This window comes from Rutidosis leptorrhynchoides, chromosome 3, assembly GCF_046630445.1.
Source record: "Rutidosis leptorrhynchoides isolate AG116_Rl617_1_P2 chromosome 3, CSIRO_AGI_Rlap_v1, whole genome shotgun sequence".
NCBI lineage: Eukaryota > Viridiplantae > Streptophyta > Magnoliopsida > Asterales > Asteraceae > Rutidosis > Rutidosis leptorrhynchoides.
In genome coordinates, this window is record NC_092335.1 from 79,712,678 (window position 1) to 79,734,853 (window position 22,176).

Here is a 22,176-nt window from a genome sequence, read left to right on the forward strand (position 1 = left end):
GTGTACCATGGTGCGAAAGTTTTGAAGCGGCGAAACAACGCCGCAGTACGATACAATGGTAGACATCCACAGGTAGAGAGAAACCAGGAACAAGGTAATGTAGGAGGGGGGCAAGAAATGCATAGGTTTATAGCTTCTCAGGAATACGAAAATGCTAGACAGAGAGCATTTGAAGATTGGCAAGTTCATCAGAACCAGATCATAGCGCATTGCCAACATATAGGTAGAAACTATATTCCTACACCGAAGCCCGTCTTCCCTCCTTGGTCGATAGAGATGCAGCCACCATATCCTACGTATGACCCTGCCGAAGCATTCTATAGCACTTATGGTTATGCGTGGAACCCCTATTGGTACCAATATCATCCTTAGTTTACTTTTTATTTTTATTATTTTGTAATATGTATTTATTGATATGTTTAATACTTTTGTTAATATTGTAATCATTTTTATAATTATCTAACTTTTATTCTTAGATTTTAATAATTTTTGAATGTGGGGTAATAAACCAAACTTCAAAAATATGTATATATGTTTGCAGTTTATCTTATGTACACAACAGGGTAAAACAACGCATTTTCAAAGACTGGCATTAAGTTCAGCAAAAGCAACTAATTTTGACGACAATGATGCAAAATATATGTGAAATAACAACAAGACGGAATGAACAAATGACGTGCACCATTTATAATTCAGCAAACAAACGCCAATATATTTGGAAACTTTGGTAAAAATTTACTCATTTTCACACAAATCACCCTCAATAATTTAAATTGTTACTGATTTCTTGCAAATGAGGGCATTGCAAGATCTTAAGTGTGGGAAGGGGTTAAATTCTTTCGGATTTTAAAAATTTTTATATTAAACACTTGGTTACCATTAAAATACTAGTAAAGCAGTAGTTGTATTAGAATCTAGTGCTCTCTGATAAAAAAGAACAGCCCTAGTCTTATATACTGACTACCCAATTCTAGTAAAATTTTAAAAAAATTTTCAATTAAATGAATTCAAATCATGTTTATACATATTTATGAACGATAAAACTAGGTTTTAACACCGAAATTATTGTTACCTCGGAAAGGACATAAATTGAGAAACAAACTAAAATGTTAAAATTCATTTAAAATGGAATAGAGGACGATAAAAAGAAAAATAAAAAGCCAAGTGTGGGAAAATTTACCAAGTTATTTTAAACATATGTCACATATATTTGTAACAAATAACTGAAAATACTTTTGCTTTGAACTAAACTAAACTGTTTTACCCAATGAAAGAAAAGAAGAGATGGATCTACACGATGAATCAATTCCATCATTAAAAGGAAGTAAAGTCTTCCGAAAAAGACACGCGCTTCTTGATTTAGGTCATGAAGTTGTCGTCCAGACCAGCTGTAGGTTGACGAAAAATCTAGAAAAGTCATCACTAAAATCAGCAGGAAATCCACGGACCTCAGCATTAAACAGGGTCGCCAAGTGGTCAGATTTATCCTAACCATGAGAAGGATTTATCTCGTACAATGGGGAGGCACCATGCAAATTAGCTGGATAAGACTAATGAATCAGATCCCCAGAAAGGATAATCTCCTTAAAGATTAAAAATCAGCTTTTAAGACTGATATCACTCAATCCTTGAGATTGACCTTAAAGATTGAGAATTCAAACTCATGGAATTCGATGATATCTAAACTCGAGCTTGAACGAGAAAATATTTTGATCAAAAATACAAACCAATTTGTTTTCTGAAAACCCTATTTTCAATACGTTCATTACCATTGAACGTAAAATCCTAGGAATTCACCTGGAATTCATTAGGTCACCTGAACTAAATCGGGTGTCAACCGTAAGAACGGTGGTTGCATAGCATGGTCAAAGACAGGACCTCGTGCCAAACCGAAAAATTATAAGGGTGAGCTTTACTATTGCTCCTACCAAGGATAGTAATTGCGTCCGACACGTTATAAACCATAATCAAAAGCATGTCACGGGACATTGCCTTAACAGTTGCTTGTTCAACGCTTTCCTTTACAACCGGACGGTAGTTTACCGAAAGGTAATATACGGAACAAGTAAACTGGACGTGTTGCTTTCCAAATACAAGGTTAACAAGTGGGTGACACAAAACCGCAAGTTTTGAGCTAAAATTTTCAAATCTGAACCCCACCAAACCCACAAAAATATTTTGCAAACACCGGTAAAGGGTTATTCCGGAAAATTTATCTAGGGTAAAAACTAGATTTAATTTTCAAAAGATCAAAATGTTTTCATAAAGATCCAATTTCCTTAATGGATCTAAATTTTTATAGTCATGTGGGACTGTAAACCATATCGTTACTACCATTGTTTATACCGCCGTATAGAAATCACTGATGTACAAAGTGTGAAGAATAAAAAAGTGATTCTAGTATTTCAAGACGATATTGCTTGAGGACAAGCAACGCTCAAGTGTGGGAATATTTGATAATGCTAAAAACGAACATATATTTCATAGCATTATTCCTCAAGAAAGACAAGCTTTTAGTTGCAATTGTTCTATTTACAAGTGATATTCGTTTAAATAATAAAAGGTGAAGACAAAAGACAGATTCGACGATTTGAAGACGCAAACGACCAAAAAGCTCAAAAGAACAAAAGACAATCAAAAAGGTTCCAATTATTGATAAGAAACGTCTCGAAATTACAAAAGTACAAGATTCAAAACGCAAAGTACAAGATATTAAATTGTACGCGAGGACGTTCGAAAATCCGGAACCGGGACCAGAGTCAATTCTTAACGCTCGACGCAACGGACTAAAAATTACAAGTTAACTATATATATAAATATAATATAATATATAATTAATTATATTAATTATATATATATTATATATATATATTTAAAACCGTCGGCAGCAGGAAACTCCAAGGGTGTAAACTGAAAATACCTCTCCGCGACTCGCGGAGTTTGAAGGGCTTTTTGCCGCGAGTCGCGGAGCCCCAAATTTCATTCCTGGCTATAAAGCTAACCGAATTCTGATCGAATTTACCATATCTTTTTCTCAATCTCTCTCAATATATACGTAATATATATATATTTATATTTTAATTTTAATTTTAATTATAAATTCTAATAATAAGGGTATGTTAGCGAATGTTGTAAGGGTGTAAGTCGAAATTCTGTCCGTGTAACGCTACGCTATTTTTAATCATTGTAAGTTATGTTCAACCTTTTTATATTAATGTCTCGTAGCTAAGTTATTATTATGCTTATTTAAAACGAAGTAATCATGATGTTGGGCTAATTACTAAAATTGGGTAATTGGGCTTTGTACCATAATTGGGGTTTGGACAAAAGAACGACACTTGTGGAAACTAGGCTATGGGCTATTAATGGGCTTTATATTTGTTTAACTAAATGAAAGTTTGTTAATGTTAATATAAAGATTTACAATTGGGCGTCCCTATAAACTACCATATACACTCGATCGGACACGATGGGCGGGGTATTTATATGTACGAATAATCGTTCATTTAACCGGACACGGGAATGGATTAATAGCCATTAGAATAATTGAAACGGGGGTGAAATTACATTCAAGGGTAATTGGTGTAATTGTTAACAAAGTAGTAAAACCTTGGTTTACACGCAGTCGATAACCTGGTGTATTCATTAAACAAAGTATTAAAACCTTGTTACAATTCGAATCCCCAATTAGTTGGAATATTTATCTTCGGGTATAATAATAATTTGACAAGGACACTTGCAATTTATATTTATGACTGATGGACTGTTATGGACAAAAACCAGACGGACATATTGAATAATCCAGGACAAAGGACAATTAACCCATGGGCATAAAACTAAAATCAACATGTCAAACATCATGATTACGGAAGTTTAAATAAGCATAATTCTTTTATTTCATATTTAATTTCCTTTATTTTATATTTAATTGCACTTCTAATTATTGCACTTTTATTTATTGTTATTTTATTTTATCGCACTTTTAATTATCGTACTTTTTAATTATCGCAATTTAATTTTATCGCATTTTTATTATTCGCAATTTCATTATCGTTATTTACTTTACGCTTTAATTTAAAGTCTTGTATTTATTTAATATTTTACATTAGGTTTTAACTGCGACTAAAGTTTTAAATCGACAAACCGGTCATTAAACGGTAAAAACCCCCCCTTTATAATAATAATATCGCTTATATATATATTTGTATTTTTATAAAAGTAAACTAATATAGCGTTGAGCTTTGTTTAAAGATTTCCCTGTGGAACGAACCGGACTTACTAAAAACTACACTACTGTACGATTAGGTACACTGCCTATAAGTGTTGTAGCAAGGTTTAAGTATATCCATTCTATAAATAAATAAATATCTTGTGTAAAATTGTATCGTATTTAATAGTATTTTCTGCTAAAATTATAAACTATTTTATATACACCTCGTTCGACATCAGTACCCGTAACAAGCTCCGGGTCTTCCTGTGCCTCTGCCGCATTAATATTGAAAACTCTTCCACGGCCTTGTCCATTCGTGTTCTCCTAGTTCGGGCAATTTCTAATAATGTGGCCCGGTTTTCCACACTTATAACAAACTACATTGGCATAACTTGCTCCGACACTACTTGCTCCGCCATTACTCGTTCCGACACCATTTGTTCCTTTCGTTCTATTAACCCCTGGTCTGTAGACCTCACACTTCGCCGCGCTATGACCATTTCTTTTACACTTGTTGCAAAATTTGGTGCAGAACCCCGAGTGATTCTTTTCACACCTTTGGCATAGCTGCTTCTGATTGTTGTTGTTGTTGCGGTTATTATTGTTGTTGGGATGATTGTTGTAGTTGCTGTTGTTGTTGTTGTTGTTGTTGTTGTTGTTGGGCCGTTTATTGTAGTTGCGATTGATGTTGCGATTGTTGGGGTAATTGTTGCGATTATTGTTGTAATTGCTGTTGTTGTTGTATTGGTGATTCTTATCACCGTTTTCCTCCCACTTTCTTTTGACTTGCTTCACATTGGCCTCTTCAGCAGTCTGTTCTTTAATTCTTTCTTCAATCTGGTTCACGAGTTTGTGAGCCATTCTACATGCCTGTTGTATGGAGGCGGGCTCGTGTGAACTTATATCTTCTTGGATTCTTTCCGGTAATCCTTTCACAAACGCGTCGATCTTCTCTTCCTCATCTTCGAATGCTCTCGGACACAATAGGTACAATTCTGTGAATCGTCTTTCGTACGTGGTAATATCAAATCCTTGGTTTCGTAACCCTCTAAGTTCTGTCTTGAGCTTATTGACCTCGGTTCTGGGACGGTACTTCTCGTTCATCAAGTGCTTGAATGCTGACCACGGTAGTGCGTACGCATCGTCTTGTCCCACTTGCTCTAGATAGGTATTCCACCATGTTAACGCAGAACCAGTGAAGGTATGCGTAGCATACTTCACTTTGTCCTCTTCAGTACACTTACTTATGGCATACACCGATTCGACCTTCTCGGTCCACCGTTTCAATCCGATTGGTCCTTCGGTTCCATCAAATTCCAAAGGTTTGCAGGCAGTGAATTCTTTGTAGGTGCATCCTACACGATTTCCTGTACTGCTAGATCCAAGGTTATTGTTGGTATGTAGCGCAGCCTGTACTGCAGCTATGTTTGAAGCTAGAAAAGTACGGAATTCCTCTTCATTCATATTCACGGTGTGTCGAGTAGTCGGTGCCATTTCCTTCAAAATAGTCAAATGGAACAAGTTAATCATACAGAATATTAAGAGTAGTTAATAGTATTTCGTAGCATAATATGAACTCATTTATAAAAGCTTTTTCTTCATATTAGCGTTTTATAAGTTTAAATTCGGGTAGTACCTACCCGTTAAGTTCATACTTAGTAGCTAATATACAATTCAACTACTACAATTCTATATGAAAAACTGATTATAATAATATTTCGCGTTCAAACTTTTATACAATATTTTACAAACTTACAATACCGCTTATTTTACATAAAGCATGAAATATAGCACACAATAACTTTGATACAAGATAGTTGTGAAGATAATTCTAGCTAGTACACAAGTCGTTCAGCAAAGGCAATAAAGACACGTAATTCATACGTCCAGAAACAAGTCATGCATTCTGGTTTTACTAGGACTACTTCCCATCCTTGGTCTTGTGCAACATAACCGTTATGGCCGTTGATAAGACAGCGTGTTGTAACGTCGTCAAAGGGACGAGGGTTACGTAATGTCCAACAGTCCCGTAATAATCTAAAAACCTCATTTCTTACCCCAATTACCGACTCCGTCACTTGTGGAAACGTTTTGTTTAATAGTTGTAGCCCGATGTTCTTTTTCTCACTTTGGTGAGAAGCGAACATTACTAATCCATAAGCATAACATGCTTCTTTATGTTGCATGCTAGCCGCTTTTTCTAAATCACGAAGTCCAATATTCGGATATATTGAGTCAAAATAATTTCTTAACCCGTTGCGTAAAATAGCATTTGGGTTCCCCGCAATATATGCGTCAAAGTAAACACATCGTAACTTATGGGTTTCCCAATGTGATATCCCCCATCTTTCAAACGAAAGTCTCTTATAAACCAAGACATTCTTGGAACATTCTTCGAATGTCTTACAAACTGATCTCGCCTTAAATAGTTGTGCCGAGGAATTCTGGCCGACTCTAGACAAGATTTCATCAATCATGTCTCCGGGTAGGTCTCTTAAAATATTGGGTTGTCTATCCATTTTGTGTTTTTAAACTGTAAAATAGACAAGAGTTAGATTCATAAAAAAAATACTTATTAATACAAGCAATTTTTACATATATCATAAAGCATAAGAACACTATATTACATATATTACACCACACGAATACAACTATCTTATTCCGACTCGCTCGTTTCTTCTTCTTCGGTTTTGGTTCGTTTTGCCAAGTTTCTAGGGATATATGATGTTCCCCTAATACGAGCCGTCGTTGTCCACATTGGTTTAGAAAAACCTGGTGGTTTAGAGGTTCCCGGGTCATTGTTACAACTTAAGAACTTCGGGGGTTGACGATACATATAAAGTTCATCGGGGTTGGAATTAGATTTCTCTATTTTTATGCCCTTTCCCTTATTATTTTCTTTTGCCTTTTTAAATTCAGTTGGGGTAATTTCTATAACATCATTGGAATTCTCGTCGGAATCCGATTCATCGGAGAATTGGTAATCCTCCCAATATTTTGCTTCCTTGGCGGAAACATCATTGACCATAATTAACCTTGGTCGGTTGGTTGAGGATTCTCTTTTACTTAACCGTTTTATTATTTCCCCCACCGGTTCCGATTCTTCTTCCGGTTCCGATTCTTCGTCCGGTTCCGATTCTTCTTCCGGTTCCGACTCTTCTTCCGGTTCCTCTTCGGGAACTTGTGAATCAGTCCATGAATCATTCCAATTTACATTTGACTCTTCATTATTATTAGGTGAGTCAATGGGACTTGTTCTAGAGGTAGACATCTATCACATAATATCAAACACGTTAAGAGATTAATATATCACATAATATTCATATGTTAAAAATATATAGTTTCCAACAAAAATGTTAAGCAATCATTTTTAAAGAAAACACGGTCGAAGTCCAGAATCACTAATGCATCCTAACAAACTCGATAAGACACACTAATGCAAATTTTCTGGTTCTCTAAGACCAACGCTCGGATACCAACTGAAATGTCCCGTTCTTATTGATTAAAAACGTTCCATATTAATTGATTTCGTTGCGAGGTTTTGACCTCTATATGAGACGTTTTTCAAAGACTGCATTCATTTTTAAAACAAACCATAACCTTTATTTCATAGATAAAGGTTTTAAAAAGCTTTACGTAGATTATCAACTAATGATAATCTAAAATATCCTGTTTACACACGACCATTACATAATGGTTTACAATACAAATATGTTACAACAAAATAAGTTTCTTGAATGCAGTTTTTACACAATATCATACAAGCATGGACTCCAAATCTCGTCCTTATTTAACTATGCGACAGCGGAAGCTCTTAATAATCACCTGAGAATAAACATGCTTAAAACGTCAACAAAAATGTTGGTGAGTTATAGGTTTAACCTATATATATCAAATCATAATAATAGACCACAAGATTTCATATTTCAATACACATCCCATACATAGAGATAAAAATCATTCATATGGTGAACACCTGGTAACCGACATTAACAAGATGCATATATAAGAATATCCCCATCATTCCGGGACACCCTTCGGATATGATATAAATTTCGAAGTACTAAAGCATCCGGTACTTTGGATGGGGCTTGTTGGGCCCGATAGATCTATCTTTAGGATTCGCGTCAATTAGGGTGTCTGTTCCCTAATTCTTAGATTACCAGACTTAATAAAAAGGGGCATATTCGATTTCGATAATTCAACCATAGAATGTAGTTTCACGTACTTGTGTCTATTTTGTAAATCATTTATAAAACCTGCATGTATTCTCATCCCAAAAATATTAGATTTTAAAAGTGGGACTATAACTCACTTTCACAGATTTTTACTTCGTCGGGAAGTAAGACTTGGCCACTGGTTGATTCACGAACCTATAACAATATATACATATATATCAAAGTATGTTCAAAATATATTTACAACACTTTTAATATATTTTGATGTTTTAAGTTTATTAAGTCAGCTGTCCTCGTTAGTAACCTACAACTAGTTGTCCACAGTTAGATGTACAGAAATAAATCGATAAATATTATCTTGAATCAATCCACGACCCAGTGTATACGTATCTCAGTATTGATCACAACTCAAACTATATATATTTTGGAATCAACCTCAACCCTGTATAGCTAACTCCAACATTCACATATAGAGTGTCTATGGTTGTTCCGAAATATATATAGATGTGTCGACATGATAGGTCGAAACATTGTATACGTGTCTATGGTATCTCAAGATTACATAATATACAATACAATTTGATTAAGTTATGGTTGGAATAGATTTGTTACCAATTTTCACGTAGCTAAAATGAGAAAAATTATCCAATCTTGTTTTACCCATAACTTCTTCATTTTAAATCCGTTTTGAGTGAATCAAATTGCTATGGTTTCATATTGAACTCTATTTTATGAATCTAAATAGAAAAGTATAGGTTTATAGTCGGAAAAATAAGTTACAAGTCGTTTTTGTAAAGGTAGTCATTTCAGTCGAAAGAACGACGTCTAGATGACCATTTTAGAAAACATACTTCCACTTTGAGTTTAACCATAATTTTTGGATATAGTTTCATGTTCATAATAAAAATCATTTTCTCTGAATAACAACTTTTAAATCAAAGTTTATCATAGTTTTTAATTAACTAACCCGAAACAGCCCGCGGTGTTACTACGACGGCGTAAATCCGGTTTTACGGTGTTTTTCGTGTTTCCAGGTTTTAAATCATTAAGTTAGCATATCATATAGATATAGAACATGTGTTTAGTTGATTTTAAAAGTCAAGTTATAAGGATTAAATTTTGTTTGCGAACAAGTTTAGAATTAACTAAACTATGTTCTAGTGATTACAAGTTTAAACCTTCGAATAAGATAGCTTTATATGTATGAATCGAATGATGTTATGAACATCAATACTACCTTAAGTTCCTTGGATAAACTTACTAGAAAATAGAAAAATGGATCTAGCTTCAACGGATCCTTGGATGGCTCGAAGTTCTTGAAGCAGAATCATGACACGAAAACAAGTTCAAGTAAGATCATCACTTGAAATAAGATTGTTATAGTTATAGAAATTGAACCAAAGTTTGAATATGATTATTACCTTATATTAGAATGATAACCTACTGTGAGAAACAAAGATTTCTTGAGGTTGGATGATCACCTTACAAGATTGGAAGTGAGCTAGCAAACTTGAAAGTATTCTTGATTTTATGAAACTAGAACTTTTGGAATTTATGAAGAACACTTAGAACTTGAAGATAGAACTTGAGAGAGATCAATTAGATGAAGAAAATTGAAGAATGAAAGTGTTTGTAGGTGTTTTTGGTCGTTGGTGTATGGATTAGATATAAAGGATATGTAATTTTGTTTTCATGTAAATAAGTCATGAATGATTACTCATATTTTTGTAATTTTATGAGATATTTCATGCTAGTTGCCAAATGATGGTTCCCACATGTGTTAGGTGACTCACATGGGCTGCTAAGAGCTGATCATTGGAGTGTATATACCAATAGTACATACATCTAAAAGCTGTGTATTGTACGAGTACGAATACGGGTGCATACGAGTAGAATTGTTGATGAAACTGAACGAGGATGTAATTGTAAGCATTTTTGTTAAGTAGAAGTATTTTGATAAGTGTATTGAAGTCTTTAAAAAGTGTATAAATACATATTAAAACACTACATGTATATACATTTTAACTGAGTCGTTAAGTCATCGTTAGTCGTTACATGTAAGTGTTGTTTTGAAACCTTTAGGTTAACGATCTTGTTAAATGTTGTTAACCCAATGTTTATAATATCAAATGAGATTTTAAATTATTATATTATCATGATATTATCATGTATGAATATCTCTTAATATGATACATATACATTAAATGTCTTTACAACGATAATCGTTACATATATGTCTCGTTTAAAAATCATTAAGTTAGTAGTCTTGTTTTTACATATGTAGTTCATTGTTAATATACTTAATGATATGTTTACTTATCATAGTATCATGTTAACTATATATATATCCATATATATGTCATCATATAGTTTTTACAAGTTTTAATGTTCGTGAATCACCGGTCAACTTGGGTGGTCAATTGTCTATATGAAACATATTTCAATTAATCAAGTCTTAACAAGTTTGATTGCTTAACATGTTGGAAACATTTAATCATGTAAATATCAATCTCAATTAATATATATAAACATGGAAAAGTTCGGGTCACTACATGCAAGATCTTAAGTGTGGGAAGGGGTTAAATTCTTTCAAAGAACAGCCCTAGTCTTATATACTGACTACCCACTTCTAGTAAAAATTTTCAAAATTTTCAAACTAAATGAATTCAAAATCATGTTTATACATATTTATGAACGATGAAAACTAGGTGTTAATACCGAAATTGTCGTTACCTCGGAAAGGACATAAATTGAGAAACAACACAAAAATGTTAGAATTCATTTAAGAATGGAATAGAGGAAAATAAAAAGGCAAAGAAAGGAAAATAAAAGCCAAGTGTGGGAAATTTTTACCAAGTTATTCAAAATATATATCACATATTTTTGTACAAATAATTGAAAATACTTTTGTTTTGGACGATAATTAACTGTTTTACCCGATGAAAGAAAAGAAGAGATGGATCTACACGATGAATCAATTCCATCATTTAAAGGAAGTAAAGTCTTCCGAAAAAGATACGCGCTTCTTGATTTAGGTCAAGAAGTTGTCGTTCAGACCAGCTGTAGGTTGACGAAAATCTAGAAAAGTCATCACTAAAATCAGCAGGAAATCCATGGACCTCAGCATCAAATAGGGTCGCCAAGTGGTCAGATTTATCCTAACCATGAGAAGGATCTATCTCGTATAATGGGGGGGCACCGTGCAAATTAGCTTGATAAGACTAATGAATCAGATCCCCAGAAAGGATAATCTCCTTAAAAGATCAAAAATCAGCTTTTAAGACTGATATTACTCAATCCTTGAGATTAACCTTAAAGATTGAGAATTCAAACTCATGGAATTCAATGATATCTAAACTCGAGCTTGAACAAGAAAATATTTTGATCAAAAATTAAAACCGATTTGTTTTCTGAAAACCCATTTTCAATGCGTTCATTACCATTGAACGTAAAATTCTAGGAATTCAACTGGAATTCATTAGGTCACCTGAACCAAATCGGGTGTCAACCGTAAGAACGGTGGTTGCATAGCATGGTCGGAGACAGGACCTTGTGCCAGACCGAAAAATTATAGGATGATCTTTAATATTGCTCCTACCAATGATAGTACTAGCATCCGACACGTTAAAGACCATAATCATCTGCATGTCACGGGACATTGCCTTAACAGTTTCTTGTTCATCGCTTTCCTTTACAACCGGACGGTAGTTTACAGAAAGGTAATATACGGAGCAAGTATACTGGATGTGTTGCTTTCCCAATACAAGGTTAGTAAGTGGGTGACACAAAACCACAAGTTTTGAGCTAAAGTTTTCAAATCTGAAACCCACCAAACCCACAAAAAGAATTTGCAAACACCGGTGAAGGGTTATTCCAGAAAACTTATCTAGGGTAAAAGCTAGATTAAATTTTCAAAAGATCAAATATTTTCATAAAGATCCAATTTCCTTAAAGGATCTAAATTTTATAGTCATGTGGGACTGTAAACCACATCGTTACTACCATTGTTCATACCGTCGTATTGAAATCACTGATGTACAAAGTGTGCAGAATAAAGAAGTGATTCAAGTATGTTTTTATTTCAAGACTATATTGCTTGAGGACAAGCAACGCTTAAGTGTGGGAATATTGATAATGCTAAAAATGAACACATATTTCATAGCATTATTCCTCAAGAAAGACAAGATTTTAGCTGCAATTGTTCTATTTACAAGTGATATTCGTTTAAATATTAAAAGGTGAAGACAAAAGACAGATTCGACGAATTGAAGACGCAAACGACCAAAAAGCTCAAAAGTACAAAATACAATCAAAGAGGTTCCAATTATTGATGAGAAACGTCTAAAAATGACAAGAGTATAAGACACAAAACACAAAGTACACGATATAAAATAGTACGCAAGGACGTTCGAAAATCCGGAACCAGGACATGAGTCAACTCTCAACGCGCGACGTAACGGACCAAAAATTATAAGTCTACTATGCACAAGAATATAATATAATATATAAATAATTATATTAATTATTTATATTTTATTTTTATATATATATTATGTCGGCAAAGCTAAGATCCAAATTGGAGTGAGCTGGAAATTCAAACTCCGTGACTCGCGGAGTTTGAAGGGGAAATTGACCACGACTCGTGGAGCACTCAAATCCAAATCTGCCTATAAAAGGCAACGCATTTTGATCGTTTTAAATATCCTAATTCTATCTATCTCTCAAAAACGTATATATATATATATATATATATATATATATATATATATATATATATATATATATATATATATATATATATATATATATATATATATATATATATATATATATATATATATATATATATATATTTTAATTTTAATTTTAATTTTAATTTCCAATAATAAGGGTATGTTAGCGAATGTTGTAAGGGTGTAAGTCGAAATTCTGTCCGTGTAACGCTACGCTATTTTTAATCATTGTAAGTTATGTTCAACCTTTTTACATTAATGTCTCGTAGCTAAGTTATTATTATGCTTATTTAAAACGAAGTAATCATGATGTTGGGCTAAATATTAAAATTGGGTAATTGGGCTTTGTACCTGTAACATCCCAAATATTTAAGGTATTATTTTATGTAAATTTTTTTATTGCTAAGAAATTAAATGGTAAAGGTTATTTTATGTTAAATGGATAAAAGTTAAGTTATTTGGTTAAGTTAGGAAGGACTAAGGGTGAAAAGTTAAGAATAAGGACTTCTCTAACCATAGTTGTGGTGGGGAGGGTAGAAATTGCTAATAAGCCAAAGTTATTTTATATAAAAGGGATTAAAATGCTGGAAAAATAAATTATTAAGTGCAAAATACAGAAAACCTTCCTGGAGTTCTTGTGAGTGTCGACATTTGCAAAGGGAAGAGGAGGATCCATCAATTGTTAAAATTAAACTCATGCAAGCTTGAATTAGTGAAATCTAAGACACCCTAATCACTTTAGCAAGCTCTAATCTTCCAATTTCACTCTCTTTGTGCACAATTAGGGTTCTTAAACTCTAAAAGTCAAGGTATGGATTTTGTGTCCAAGTATTGCTTATATGGTGTGTTTATGATGAGTTTTATGCTTAAATAGTTGCTAGTTGTTGAATTGTGCACAATTGTTTGAGTTAGAATGTAATTGTTATTGATTTTGGAAGAGGAATTATGTATAGACTTGCATGATGGATTTTTGTTATGAATATGATGAATTTGGTGATGTTCTAGTTAAGTTTCTAGTCATGCACACCAAGTGTTTGTCAAAATGTCTCAAAGAGATGATTATGTGTTCTAGCTAGAAATTGTAATGAAGGATGTTCATGTATGAACTTTTGTTATAGTTGTAAGTTATAGAAATTGATAATTTGATAATTTAATGGTGTTAGTAATGAAATTGGATTACTATGCACATTTGATGATTAATGAAAGGATTAAAGGAAAAGTTGCATGATAGAGCTAAAAGGGATGAGTTAGTAATGTACATGATTAAAACGTGATGTTGAATTGGTAACATTATCATCTTAGGAAAAATGAGATTTTAAGGCTACTTGTATGCTTGTTGTGATTAGGGGGTTAAATGTGTGTGTAAGTATGAAAAGATGTAAAGATTCAAGAAAGTTGTGTTTTTGATTGAGTTATGTGATTAATGGGATTAGCTCATGTATAGGTGCTAATCAAGGAAAAGAGATTTCAAGTGATCAAGGAAATTCAATTAAGCAAGGTGAGTTCATAGGGGGTAATATGGGCGGGTCAAGAGTGGCTTAGTGTTCTCGGATTGCATCCGTGCAAGAGAGAAACGACTAAGTGCACTAGTTATGTAGCTTAGATAGAACTATTGGGTTAACCTAATAGTTGTATCTATGGTTGATGTTTAGCTTAGGCAAGGTTATTACATTGCTAGTAATCTTGCCTATGGTTTGTGTTAGCTTAGACACATTAAGTGTCTATATATGAGATGATGATAGCTTAGGCATATTTAGTATGTCTATGGTTAGCTTAGGCATGATTACTAGGTTCGGCCTAGTAAGTCATGTCTATGGTATGAATGAATTGGATCCGAATGTATGCAAGCAACCAATGGGTTGAAGGATAAGTGTTATGATTTGTGCCCAAATGTTTTGTGTTTTGTGTTTTATTATTTTCCTATAACTCACTAAGTGTAAAAACTTACCCCCATGATGTTTTATGTTTTAGGTACTAAAGTCCATCGTGAAGGTAAGGAACCCGTGTGAAGCACTTGAGGAGCATTGGCATTAGAGTAAGTGGTATTGCAAGTCCCTTATTGTAAACACGCTCCATGGTTACCGCTTATCAACGCCTAGTGTTTTGGTATGAGTCATGTTTATTGTTGTCAAACTTGGGACCTAATGATGGTTGGAGTATGAAAACATGTTTTGAAGTCTAATTGTTGTTTATGGATGGTCTAAGATATTAGAAACTGAATCTTTATGTTGGTGGATGAATTATGCTGTTTTAAATGTGTTTGAGAATGATGAAATGTGCAAAAGTTGGTTTAAGTAAAATATTGCAGGTCAGGCACCCGGACCAGTGTTATGTCGCGCCGCGGCCAAGGGCTCCGCGCCGCGGCAATGAGTTAAGGTTCAAAACAGAAGTTGGGTTAAGGAGATAAAAATTTTATGTGTTGTGTCGCGCCGCGACAAGGCAGGCCGCGCCGCGGCAAATGCCTTGTCCGGCCAGTAACTTAACTTTTCAAAAAAAAAAAAAATTTACTCGAATCAAGGCGTTAAAAGTTGGTATCAGAGCTGAGGTTTAAGGGACTTGGATAACCCACGATAGGGATTATCTAGGCTTAAACCATTGTTGTGAAAGGATAAGCGGTTTAGGACTTGCATAAGTGTTTAAGTCGTATAGTTGTGCCATGCTCCATAGGGTAGAGTCATTGACAAGACCCATAGAATAATGAATAAGATTACGAATTGGTTTATGTAAGGAGTTTGATACTCGCTAGCCATGATGTCGTGGTAGACTAGATGTGTAATGAAATGGTGTAATAACAACAGGCCATTGCTATTACTTCATTCTAGTACACATGGACGTCTACTATGGTCATGGTGAATCGAGTTAGGAATTCTTTCGGATTGTTTGGTTTTGATGAATAATGGTGTTACCGGTATTTGAACTAATGGGTTGAATGTAATTTTTAGAAATGGCTATTGTATCACCAAACCGAGGTCAAGATGAGGATGATGAGTACGTCCGCACCCCATCCACGGAGTCTATAGAAGACTCTCAAAACGAATCGGAAGAAGTTAACATGCCAAATGACATTTCGGGGCAAATAGGGCAAGCCTTGATACGTTATACCCCAACCTTGTTAGAAAAGATCAAGACATTGATCAATGATCAATTAGATGAGAAGTTAAAGACTCTTATTGCTAATAACCCTACCTTAAGAGGTGAAGGTGGTAGTGGGGTAAGACAAGAAGAGGTAGAAGCCCCAAAGAAGAAGGATGATCGTTTTGAATACAAGAACTTTGCAAATTTCCATCCCCCCGAGTTTCATGGTAAGGTTGACCCAATCGTTAGTCAAAGGTGGATAGACGAAATTGAAGAAACTTTTATGTTATGTGAATGCCCCGAGCATTTAAAGGTAATTTACGCGGTACATCAAATGAAGGGTAGTGGTTATGAGTGGTGGAATTTTATAGTTAAGTCTCATGGGCGAGACGTGGCTACAAGTTTCTCATGGGACAAATTCCGTGAAATGTTTATGACTCAATTTGCTCCGCCCGACGAGGTTAGTAGGTTGAAATCCGAGTTTATGAATATAGAGCATGGAAGTAAGTCGGTGACCGAGTTTAATGCCGAGTTCAATGACAAGTCTCGTTTTTGTCCGGACTTCGTGTCAAGTCCCAAGTTGATGATGGATCATTATCATGAAAAGTTAAATCCCGAGATAAGTGAATTTATCGACAAGAGCACTTATAAGACCTTAGCCGAGATGATGAATAGAGCACTTGTTAGAGAGCATGAACTTAGGAAGAAGGCGGCGTTTAAACGGAAGTTAGATCAAGACTCTAAGGCGATGCATAATGTTAGTCCAAAGAAGGGTAAGTTTGGTTCCGAATCCCCGCACAAGTCAAAAGGGGGTTTTGTGTCGGGTAAGAGCGGTGGGAAAGAAGCCAAGTTGTGTACTAGATGTGGTAAAAATCATACGGGTGAATGTAAAGCGGGTACCTCCGATTGTTACTCTTGTGGAAAGCCGGGACATAGGGCCGCCGAATGTCCTAAGAAAGGTAAGCAATGTTATTATTGTTTTGAGAAAGGTCACTTTCAAGCCGAATGTCCGGAATACAAGAAGGATTTAGCTAGTGGTAGTGTTAAGAAAGAGGTTAAGACGGAACCGAAGACTAGTGATAGCCGACCAAGGGCCCGAGCTCATCAGATTACCGCACTCGAAGCGAAGGAGTCCCAAAATGTGGTGTCAGGTACCTTTATTGTAAACTCTTTACCTGCGCATGTTTTGTTTGATTCCGGTGCTACGCGGTCGTTTGTATCATATTCTTTTTGTAAGCATTTTAATATGACCCCAAGTATGTTAGAACACCCATTAGAGGTTGAAATAGCGGATAATAAGACCGTGATGGTGTATAGTATCATTAAGGGGTGTGAAATTATTTTGGATGATGAAAAGTTTGTCATTGATTTAATACCCATGCAAATGGGGGAATTTCAAGTAATTGTGGGCATGGATTGGCTAGATGACAATGAGGGGATAATTTTGTGTCGTAAGAAAATAGTGTTAGTTCAATCACCAAGTGGAAAAGTTATATGGATTTATGGGGAACGAGCTAGGCGTGCAATTCCTATATGCACATATGCTAAGGCTAAAAGATTTTTGTCTCATGGGTGTTGTGCGTTTTTGGCACATGTTGTTGATGATTCGAAAAAGGTTGTTGAATTAGATGATGTACCAATAGTTAACGAGTTTCCGGATGTGTTTCCAAGTGAATTGCCCGGTGTACCTCCCGAGCGAGAGGTAGAGTTTAGAATAGATTTGATACCCGGGGCCACGCCAATTGCCAAAGCTCCCTATCAATTAGCCCCGTCGGAAATGAGAGAAATGATGACTCAATTACAAGATTTGATAGATAAAGGTTTTATACGTCCTAGTAGTTCACCTTGGGGAGCTCCGGTTTTATTTGTGAAAAAGAAGGATGGAACTATGAGAATGTGTATTGATTATCGAGAATTGAATAAAGTCACTATTAAGAACAAGTACCCGTTGCCAAGGATAGACGATTTGTTTGATCAACTACAAGGTGCTAGTTTCTTTTCAAAGATAGATTTAAGGTCGGGTTACCATCAATTGAAGGTGAGGGAAGAAGATGTCCCTAAAACGGCTTTTCGAACAAGGTATGGTCATTATGAGTTTGTGGTTATGCCGTTTGGATTAACAAATGCTCCGGCCGCGTTTATGGATTTGATGAATAGAGTTTGTCGACCGATGCTTGATAGGTTTGTAATTGTGTTCATTGATGACATTTTGGTATATTCTAAGAGTGAAGAGGAACATACGGTACATTTAAGACAAGTATTAGAGACTTTAAGAAGAGAAAGATTGTTTGCTAAGTTCTCTAAGTGCGAGTTTTGGCTTCGTGAAGTTCAATTTTTGGGCCATGTCATTAACAAGAAGGGTATTTGTGTTGATCCGGTGAAGATAGAGGCAATTATGAGATGGGAACCACCTACGAATCCTACCGAGGTTAGGAGTTTTCTAGGTTTAGCGGGGTATTATCGGCGATTTATACAAGATTTTTCTAGAATAGCCACCCCACTCACCAAGTTGACTCGTAAAAGTGTGCCATGGAGATGGGAAGAAAAGCAAGAACAAGCGTTTCAACTCCTTAAGGAGAAGCTCGTTCAAGCTCCCATATTGGTTTTACCGGAAGGGAATGAGAACATGACGGTTTATTGTGATGCTTCTAAGAAAGGCTTAGGGTGTGTATTGATGCAAAATGGGAAGGTCATAGCTTATGCTTCCCGACAATTGAAGGAACACGAGAAACGCTATCCTACGCATGATTTAGAATTGACGGCCGTGGTTTTTGCTCTAAAGATTTGGCGTCATTATCTTTATGGTGTTAAGTTTTCCATTTATACCGATCATAAGAACTTAAAGTATTTGTTTGATCAAAGGGATTTGAACGATAGGCAAAGGAGAGGTCTCGATTTGGTGAAAGATTATGATTGTGAGATCTTATATCACCCCGGAAAAGCGAATGTAGTAGCGGATGCTCTTAGTAGGAAGTCAAGTCATCAACCGATTAAGATAACAAGCTTGGCTATGGTAATATCACCTCAAATATTTGATGATATTCGTGTTGCACAAGGTGAAGCATTATCGCCCGAAAACGTGAGAAAAGAAAGAATCAAGGGGCAAGTTGACGATTTTGTGGTAGATTCTCGTGGTTTAAGTCTTAGATATGGGAGAATTTGGGTACCTTTGCAAAGTGATGTTAGAAGTGAGCTCCTTGACTTAGCTCACAAGTCTAAGTATTCGATTCACCCCGGTGCTACGAAAATGTATAGAGATTTAAGGAAAGGCTATTGGTGGCCGGGAATGAAGAGGGATATAGTTAAGTATGTGCACAAGTGTCTTACTTGTCTTTAAGTGAAAGCCGATCATCAAATGCCCTACGGTAAAATGCAACCTTTAGAGGTACCGGTGTGGAAATGGGAGCATATTACGATGGATTTAGTGACTAAGTTGCCTAAGAACCCTAGACAGCACGATGCAATTTGGGTTATTGTTGATAGATTGACTAAGAGTGCATTATTTTTGGCAATAAGAGAAGCTTCGTCGTCGGAAGAAATGTCAAAGTTATATATGAAAGAAGTTGTTGCAAGGCATGGAGTGCCAGTTTCTATTGTTTCGGATCGAGACACCCGATTTACATCGCGATATTGGAGAAAGTTTCAAGAGGAAATGGGTACTAAGTTACATGTAAGTACCGCGTTTCACCCGCAAACGGATGGTCAAAGTGAGCGGACTATACAAACTCTCGAGGATATGTTAAGAGCATGTGTTATCGATTTTGGTGGTAGTTGGGATGCTCATTTACCATTAGTTGAATTTTCATACAACAATAGTTATCACTCTACAATTGGAATGGCACCATATGAGATATTGTATGGAAGGAGGTGTAGAACCCCGATTTGTTGGGGTGAAGTAGGTCAACGGGAATTAGGAAGCACGGAAATAGTACAACAAACCACCGAGATGATTGACCAAATTCGTGAAAGAATAAAGGCGGCACAAGATCGACAAAAGTCTTATGTAGATAAAAGGAGAAAACCGATAGAATTTCAAGTAGGTGATAAAGTGATGCTAAAAGTTTCTCCATGGAAAGGCATCATTCGTTTTAGAAAGAGGGGAAAATTGGGTCCAAGGTTCGTGGGACCATTTGAGATAGTGGCGAAAGTTGGGAAGGTAGCCTACCGTTTGGCTCTACCCGATGAGTTGAGTAATATACATGACACGTTTCACGTGTCACAATTGAGGAAATGTTTGGCGGATGAATAAACCTATGTTCCTTTGAATGAAATTGAGGTCGATAATAAGTTAAGGTATGCGGAAAAGCCGATAAAAATTATGGATCAAAAGGTTAAGCACTTGAGGAATAAGTCGGTAATATTATTGAAGGTATTATGGCAATTTAGAAAAGGTTCCGAGTGTACATGGGAACCCGAAGAATGGCTCTTGAAGTATTATCCGTCGTTGCATCAAGAATGGTTCGCGAGGACGCGAACGATCCAAGAGGGGGAGAGTTGTAACATCCCAAATATTTAAGGTATTATTTTATGTAAATTTTTTTATTGCTAAGAAATTAAATGGTAAAGGATATTTTATGTTAAATGGATAAAAGTTAAGTTTATTGGTTAAGTTAGGAAGGACTAAGGGTGAAAAGTTAAGAATAAGGACTTCTCTAACCATAGTTGTGGTGGGGAGGGTAGAAATTGCTAATAAGCCAAAGTTATTTTATATAAAAGGGATTAAAATGCTGGAAAAATAAATTATTAAGTGCAAAATACAGAAAACCTTCCTGGAGTTCTTGTGAGTGTCGACATTTGCAAAGGGAAGAGGAGGATCCATCAATTGTTAAAATTAAACTCATGCAAGCTTGAATTAGTGAAATCTAAGACACCCTAATCACTTTAGCAAGCTCTAATCTTCCAATTTCACTCTCTTTGTGCACAATTAGGGTTCTTAAACTCTAAAAGTCAAGGTATGGATTTTGTGTCCAAGTATTGCTTATATGGTGTGTTTATGATGAGTTTTATGCTTAAATAGTTGCTAGTTGTTGAATTGTGCACAATTGTTTGAGTTAGAATGTAATTGTTATTGATTTTGGAAGAGGAATTATGTATAGACTTGCATGATGGATTTTTGTTATGAATATGATGAATTTGGTGATGTTCTAGTTAAGTTTCTAGTCATGCACACCAAGTGTTTGTCAAAATGTCTCAAAGAGATGATTATGTGTTCTAGCTAGAAATTGTAATGAAGGATGTTCATGTATGAACTTTTGTTATAGTTGTAAGTTATAGAAATTGATAATTTGATAATTTAATGGTGTTAGTAATGAAATTGGATTACTATGCACATTTGATGATTAATGAAAGGATTAAAGGAAAAGTTGCATGATAGAGCTAAAAGGGATGAGTTAGTAATGTACATGATTAAAATGTGATGTTGAATTGGTAACATTGTCATCTTAGGAAAAATGAGATTTTAAGGCTACTTGTATGCTTGTTGTGATTAGGGGGTTAAATGTGTGTGTAAGTATGAAAAGATGTAATGATTCAAGAAAGTTGTGTTTTTGATTGAGTTATATGATTAATGGGATTAGCTCATGTATAGGTGCTAATCAAGGAAAAGAGATTTCAAGTGATCAAGGAAATTCAATTAAGCAAGGTGAGTTCATAGGGGGTAATATGGGCGGGTCAAGAGTGGCTTAGTGTTCTCGGATTGCATCCGTGCAAGAGAGAAACGACTAAGTGCACTAGTTATGTAGCTTAGATAGAACTATTGGGTTAACCTAATAGTTGTATCTATGGTTGATGTTTAGCTTAGGCAAGGTTATTACATTGCTAGTAATCTTGCCTATGGTTTGTGTTAGCTTAGACACATTAAGTGTCTATGTATGAGATGATGATAGCTTAGGCATATTTAGTATGTCTATGGTTAGCTTAGGCATGATTACTAGGTTCGGCCTAGTAAGTCATGTCTATGGTATGAATGAATTGGATCCGA